The sequence below is a fragment of the Pteropus medius genome, unplaced genomic scaffold (assembly GCF_902729225.1).
Source record: "Pteropus medius unplaced genomic scaffold, Ma_sr-lr_union100, whole genome shotgun sequence".
In the NCBI taxonomy this organism is placed as follows: domain Eukaryota; kingdom Metazoa; phylum Chordata; class Mammalia; order Chiroptera; family Pteropodidae; genus Pteropus; species Pteropus medius.
This window is the reverse complement of record NW_024349797.1, coordinates 21807749-21815833: the sequence shown is the minus strand read 5'-3', so window position 1 is coordinate 21815833 and position 8085 is coordinate 21807749.

Below are 8085 nucleotides of genomic sequence, written 5' to 3'. Positions count from 1 at the left end.
CATGGGGAGGAGCCCCTTCCTCAGCCTCCCCGCTCGCCCTTTCCCGCCCCCAAAATAAAGCAGAATAAAAGATTATCTGACTTGGTGGTTTGTTCCGAAGTTAGAGGGTGGGGGGCAGGCAGGAAGAAAGAGGCAAGGGTGTGGGGGAGAGAGGACGGGTGGGTGGGGGGAGGCCCGGGCTCTCCCCGAAACAGGCCCCACCTGGCTCCTGACACACCATCGGGGGGCACGGGGGATGGGGAAGACTCTGGGAGCTGCCTCTTCCTGAGGGTCCAAAGCAGGGACCCCAGTAATCCACGTCCTACCTCTGGCCTGGGCCCTCTTCCCACAGGAGAAGCGAGGGGCGGGCAGGCTGCACTCTGCCTGCTAACTCGGGGTGTGAGAACCGCCCGGCTCCCTGCGGTCCTCCCGCCATCCCCCGCCCAGCAGGGAAGGCCGAGGCACACTGTCCTCAAGAGGCGGAATGGCTCTTCCGAGGCGAACTCCCTGAGAAGGCGGACAGGGTCTCCAGGGAGTGAGGACAGCAGGGAGGGTGGATCTCGGCGACGCAGGGCTCACTCACACCACAGCCGGCACACGCTGACCGGGGGCCCCCTGCCTGGCCTTGGGCCCACCCACCCACCCAGCGGCAGGCTCCAATCCCGAAGAGCACCCTGCCCCCAGCCCTGCACACCAGGGCGCCAGAGCAACGAGGACGGACGCCAACCGTCCCCAGCGTGAACCGGAACCTCGGCGGAAACAGAGGGCTGACAACGGGCAGGTCTACACACCTGGGCCCCCGTGTGCCCTGCCCTGGAACCCCGCGTGCCCTGCCCTGGACCCCAGTACACCCTCTTAGTGCCAAATCTGCCCCTGACAGCGGCACCATGAGACCACCAAGCAGATCTCAGGTTGGGAGGTCAGGGGTGCTATGGGGGCCTGACTTCCTATCCCCTCACAGCTCCCCATCCTGAGGACCCTGAGTTCTGTGCCCTCCCCGGCCCTACTCTGGTCCCATCCCCTGTGCCTTCACTGGCCAGCACCCGCCCATCTGCTGGTCGGAGGCGTCCGCCCCCGAGGACAGCACCGAGAGACCACAGGCAGGATCCCGAGTTCAGAGCCGGAGGCTCGGCCACAGCTCCAGGCTTCCCCCCACCCCGCCTGGACCCCCGCTGGCTGGCTGCACACCCCTCTCCCAGCCTCGGTTTCCTCCTCTGTCACTGGGACCCGTCAGGGCTGCTATGACCACTCAAAGGGTCACCAAGGGAACGCCAGGCGCGGCCAGCACGCGGCCTCCCTGTCCTCCACCGCCACGCACTCACGGGCCTTTGGTGCCCTCATCCGGGATAAACTCGGGGAACCACGGCCCAGAGGGAGGGTGACGTGCGGGCGGCCGAGGAATCAGGAGCGCAGCCGGGCCGGGCCCTCCCTGGGGGCCTGCGCCCTCTCACACTGGGCCCTCCACCCCAGCACGCCCACCCTACACACCAAGGCTGGACAGCCCGGAACCACTCTCAAAACAGCTGGCGGCCCCGTGGCCCTGGGGCCACATCTGTCTGCCGAAGCCCGACAGCAGCCCCGAGAGGCCGCGGGCGAGTCCTACGAGCCAAGGTCAGGGGCGCAGGTGTGTCAAGGTCAGGGGCGCAGGTGCAAGAACCCAGCACCCCCTTAGTGGCCCAACACCGATTTCCCAGGCGACCCTGGCTGACGCCATCCAGTCCTCAGGCCTGTGTTCCTCACTGTCAAGGGAGATGTGGCGAGAGGTGGCGGGAGTTCCAGGGGCCATGAGCCAACCTCCAGGGGCCCTGGTTCCCCAAATCCCTTCTGCTCCCAGGTGACACTCTCTTCCAGGGGCTCCCAAATCCCTTGGCATGAACTTCCTGGGCCAGAGTCTGAGGTCGTGACGGGGGGGGCCACTCGCAGCACTGGCCCCTTGCTCAGGCGGCCCTGGGGGTCCCAGAAGCTGGACCCACCCCCAGGCAAACTTCTGTGCCTGCTTGGTTGGGGCTCCTGTGGGCGGCTGGGGGAACGGACGAGTGACCCCTCACGTCCCTGCAGCCCCGGCTCGCTCAGCTGGAGGGGCAATGGGGCAACGTCCAGGCTAAGGCCAAACGGAGAAACCGTCACCATACACTCAGCTCCCCCGCGGTGGGGAGTCCAGCCACCTACTGGGGTGCAGACGTCTTCCACAGTGACGTGCGCGCGCGCGCACACACACACACACACAGGAGGACCAGCGGGCTGCCAGCACAACAGTGGCCGCTGCGTCTTACACCAGCAGACAGCGATGTCCTGGCCTCACTGGGTCCCCTGCTCCCACCTGGCCAGAGGGGACTTTATCCCCATTTACAGAGAAGAGAGGCAGCCCCCAGGCCAAGGAAAGCTGACAAGGCAAAAACACAGGGTGATGAGCCCCCGCCTTCCTAGAAAAAGTATAAAAATACAATACCAACCTTTTTTCTCCTGTGGGAAAAAAAAGAGTATTAAATGACATGCTGGGTTATGACATCATGGCCACCACAAGAAAGGTAAAAATTCAAGACAAGCGTGTTTACTCTGAACAACAGGTACCCAGCACACAGGCACACGGCCATGCCAGGCCACGCCTGAGTGTCCCCATGTCCCACCCCCCAGCACACGGGCACATGGCCACGCCAGGCCACGCTTTAGTGTCCCCATGTCCCACCCCTCCCCAGCACACTCGGGCACATCACACGCCAGGCCATGCCTGAGTGTCCCCACAGCGTCCCACCCCCAGATCACCAGCATCCCGCTGAGCCCTGATACCATCCAAGGGACCAGAGGACCCCTGAGTTCAACCCCAGGTGAGACTACCAACCCCTCCCCCACCTCCCAGCCCCCGCACAGATGCCCCGAGCACTCCGGCCTCCAGGCCTGGGCCTGCCCCTGGAACGTGGGACAGCACACGTGGCGCAGGCAGCTGATGGCTACTCACCACTCGGCTCCGGATTTGCCCGTCCCTCCCGGAGGCGGCCGAGGTCCAGTCAGGGCTCCTAAGGCAGGCGTCCGTGCAAGGGGGTGATGGGAGCTACAGAAGCTGGACGTCCCCTCCCCGCCCAGAACCCTCTGCTGGCCAATGCACGTCGCCAAGAAGGGACTGCGACCCCAACAGCGACCTTCACCCTGATCCCTGACGGGGTCTCCCCGAGCAAACGGGGATTTGTTTCCGAAATGCCTTCCACCTAAGATCTCACACCATCACCCAGGCGGCCAAACCCGGGCCTCCACAGAAGGCCAAAGCGAAGCACCCCTGGAGCCCCGGGGTCTGGAGAACCACCGTCCCCTGTGTCACACACCATCCGCTCCTCGAGCTCTCTTTAGATCACAGAGAGCCGCTGAGTGGGGAAAGGCCTCCCCACTGCCCGCACTGAGGCCCTCCGTGATGGGACCTCCACCGCGTCACACACGCCCTGCTCCAGCCCGATTCCCCCAACAGCTGTGCACACACAGCACGCTCCTGCCTCTCCGTGAAGCCGTCTGCCTTCGTCCACGCCGCCCCCTCCCCACCGGCCTTCCCGATTCAACAAGGACCGCCAACGCCCGAAGGTAGACAGAGGGACTCGGGGCGAGGAGGAGGCAGGGGAGAGGAGGGGAGGGCGGGGAGACAGGCGGGCACGGGGCGGGGGGCGTGACTCTCCGGTTTCTCGCTGCGGGCAAGGCCTCCCGACCCCTGCCACCCCGCGCGCCTAGGCTGGCTGCATGGCTGGTTAGTGGGTTAAGGATTCCACTGGCACGGGGGGCTTGACACGGGTCACCTCCCACCATGCACCCGAGTTAGTGAGGGGACACAGAAGACAGACGCCGTGGCCCATTAGGGGGGCACTGGTCTAGCTTCCTCGGGCACCCGGGTTGGGCAGGGCTGAACAAGGGCAAAACCAGGGCATCTGCTGACGGCTTCTGGCTGAAGGAGGCAGGACCCAGAGTTAGGAACCCGGGAGGGGAAGCTGGGCCGTCTCCGGATCGGGGTTAAGGAGAGAGGAAGCAGCCGCCTGTGAAGGGCCTCAGCCTCCTGGTCATGACAGAGGCCTGGGTAGAGGCTAAGACCCCTCAAGGAGACCGCCCTCCGGCGGCAGCGGGAACGGTCAGCTTGCTCGGTCCAGGCCCCCCACCCCCCGTCCTAAGGACAAAGGGCACAGTCTCTGCAATGTCTGCCTGGCTGTCCTGGGAGCTGGGCCCCCTCAGGGGGCTCCCTACGGGAGCACAGCACAGCCCCACCAAGTGGGAGAAGCCCCAGGACACACCCTGAGCCACCTCTGGCCTGTCTGCCCCTGGCCACCAAGTCAGAGGGTGGCCTTGGGCCCAGCCGTGGGGCATGTCCCACTGGGGGCACAGCCTTGCCCTCCGAGGAGGGGGTCTCAGAGATGGCCGGCCCCAGGGCTCCCCTCCAGGACCTCAGGGGGCTGCACGGGAGAGAGAGGGAAGAACATGCCGGGGGAGGCGGGCGGGCGGGCGGGACAGCGCGAGGACACGCCCCGAGCAGCCAGGGTGCAGAGGAGGGCCCGGGGCTGCGCTGGCTGAAGGGGGTGAAGAAAGGCATCATCTAGGCGCTGGGTAACTGGCATCAACTCCTGGATGAGGCCGTTCTCACCCCCCTCCTACTTGTTACGGCCGAAACCCTCCTCCAGGAAGCGCAGTGCAAGTGCCCCAATGGTGGATGGGACGCCTGCTGCTAGTGGTTAGAGCGGCGACAGCAAGGAACAGCCAGCCCAGGCAGCACAGCCCACTGCTGGGGACCCGCGACCCGGGGGTACCGCCCGCCTTCCCCGCCTTGCCCTGCTGCTGCCTCCTCTGGCCAGGGCCTGGGTCTCCCTTCGCTGGGCTCTAAGACGGGTGTCCAGAAAACAGGGGGGAGGGGCCAGATCACAGAGAGGGGGACACTGGGTGGGGGAGCACGCCCCATGCTGACACGGAGCTGTGAGTGGACATCGGGGGTCTGACCCCACCCCCTGCAGCTTTCTGCTCCCCGCGCTTTTCCTGCCTCACCCTGTGCATCTGAAATCGGGATCGGGGGGCACCTCTGGGGCCCAACCAGTTACCCCAGAAAGAAGTGGGTGAGGGGTCGCCTAGGGCGGGGGGCGACGGGGAAGGGAGCATGGGGTGATAGCCAAGGGCAACGGGATTTCTTTTAGGGATGAATGAAAGGTACTAAAACCAAATGTGTTGATGATTACAGACCTGTGTGCACACTAAAGACCAGGGAATCGTGCACCTGAGCGGGTTGTATACAACTGTCTAAGAAAGAGCTTCGGTGCACCTGCTCACCTCCGCCACCCACCACGTCCTCCTCCCGCACCACTGGCCTCAGTACCAGCTCACCAGCCAGCACCACATCGCACCTGTGGCCCATGGTCAGTAAACACCGAAGGCCCTCAGGAGAACTAGACGTGGAAGGGGGAAGGGTATGCGTGTGGGGAAAGGGTCCATTTGACACCTGGGTGGGGAGGGGCTCCATGTGATGCATGGGTGGGGGAGGGGTGGGACTCAGTGCCACACGAGTGGGAGGACTCAACGTGACACGCATAGCGAGGGGCTCCATGTGACACGTGAGTGGATGAGGGGCTCAATGTGACACATGAACAGGGTGTGAAACAAGTGGCTGAGTGGCTCTATCTGATACATGAGGAGAGGAGGGGTTCGGTGTGACATATGGGTGCAGGAGGAGCTTACTGTGACACGTGACTGGAGAAGGGGCTCCATGTGACACGTGGGTGGGGGGCTTGGTGCGATGCACGGTGAAGGAGGTGCTCTGTGTGATACGTAAGTGGGGGAATGTGACACGTAAGTCTGTGTGACACAGGAGTGGAGAAGTGAGCTCGGCGTGACACAGATGGGGCAGCGAGTCAGTGTGTCACGTAAGTTCGGCGGGGGCTCGGTGTGACATGTAAGTAGTGGGACTCAGGGTAACATGGGAGGGAGGGAGGGGCTCGTGTGACACGAAGGAAGGGACTTCGTAGGACACATGAATGGGGTCTTGGTTTGACACATGGGTAGAATAGCTCTATGTGACACATGGGTGGGAAAGGGGCTCTTTGTTACGTATGAGCGGGGAAGGGACTCATGTCACACACAGGTGGTGAGGGGCTCAGAGTGACACGTGAGTGGAGCAGAAATTCAGTGTGGCACATGGGGAGGGGCCCTGTATGACAGGAGTGGGGGTAGGGTTCCATGTGACACAGGAGTGGGGAGGTGCTCGGCATGACGCACGGGTAGAGGTGAGACTTAGTTTAATACACGAGTAGGGGAAGGGACTGTCACTTCACAGGGGGAGGAGGAACTCGGCATGAAACACTGGTGGGGGCAGTGGTGTGACATGAGCGGGGGAAGGAACCCGTGCACCGCACAGGTGGAGAACAGGCTCTATGTGACACGTGAGTGGGGAAGGGACTCAGTGTGACACAAAGATGTAAGGAGAGACACAGTGTAGCATATGAATGGGGGAGAGGATCAGTATAACACATGGGTGGGCAAAGGACTTAGTGTGACACGTGAATGGGGGCTCTGTGTGACACGTGGATGGAGACAGGGTTCATCGCGACACATCAGGAGGGAAGGAACTCAGTGTGACACGTGAGTGGAGGGCAGAGTTACCCATGGATGGGGAGAGACTCGACGAGTGACACTGGTGAGTGGGCTATGTGCGGCACGTCAGGGAGGGGCTCTGTGTGACACTGGAGAAAGGGTGTGGCTCAGTGTGACACTTGGGTGAGGGGCTTGATGGGACATGAGTCGCACGAGTGAAGAAAGTGCTGAATGTGACACATGCGTGTGACAGGGGCTCCGTGAGACACAGTGAGGAAGGGACTCGGTAGGGTGCAAAGTAGAGGAGGGGCCCAGGGAACAGGGACTTGGTGCGGCAGAGACGGGGAGGGCCCGTGTGTGCCGTGAGAGGGCCACATTCTCCACGACACACGAGGAGAGGAGCTCGGTGACACATGGTGAAGAAGGCATTCTATGTGGGGGACAGACCTGCATGACACACAGATGAGGGAGGGACTTAGTATGACGTGAGCGGGGGAGGGGCTCAGTGTAACTCGTGGGTGGGAGAGAATGGGTGTGGCACACTGGGCACACGTGACATGAGTGGGGAGGCTCGGTGTGACACATGGGCGTGACAGGAGCTCAGTGTGACATTAGTTTGACATGGGCTCAGTGTGACCCATGTAGTGGAGGACCTCTGGGTGACACATGGGTGTTGCAGGGGGTCAGTGTGACACATTAGTTTCATACTAGCTAAGGTTGACATATGAGTTGTGCAGGGGCTCCGGGTGACACATGAGTTGGACAAGGGCACAGTGTGACACATGAGTGAGTAGTGGAGGGGCTCTGGGTGACACGTGGGTGTGACAGCTCAGTGTGACACATGACCAGGAAGGGGCTTGACATGACACATGGATGAGGGGAGTGGATCAGCATGACACAGGAGGGACACCTGGGGCTCACTGTGACACAGGAATGGCGGGAGGGGCTCAGTGTTAGACAAATTTGGAGGAGCTCAGCGTGACATCTGGATGGGGCGGGGCTCGGTGTGGCCCCGAGGTGGGGACTCGGCGGGATATGCAAGGTGTAGAGGGAACTCCGTGCAGCGCATGCGTGAGAAAGGGGCTCAGTGTGGGTCGTGAGCGGGGGAGGGGCTGGGAGATGCATGAGTGGGGGGGGCAGTGACGAGGGTCTCGGGGTCTTGCTGTGACATGTGGTCGGGGGAGACCTGATGTGAAGGTCGATGGGAAGGGGTTCCATACGACACGAGCAGAGGGTCAGTTCAGTGACACACGTAGTGAGGTGGTGCTCAGTGACACGAGGTCGGAGGGGCTCAGTGTGACCCACGCGTGGAAAAGCAGCTCCTTGTGGCCCATGGGTAAGATAGGGACACAAGCGTGACATCTGAGTGAGGGGCTCAGTGTAACGCAGGGGTGAAGAGGGTTCTCATGCGACACATGGGTGGGGGCTCAGTGCTACTCATAGAGACGGGGTGCTGTGTGACACACGGGGGGATGGACTCAGGCTGGTGTGACGCGGGGCTGGAAGTCTCAGTGTGACCTGAGTGGAGCAGGAGCTTAACTGACACAGGCCCCTGGGGTGGTTTTA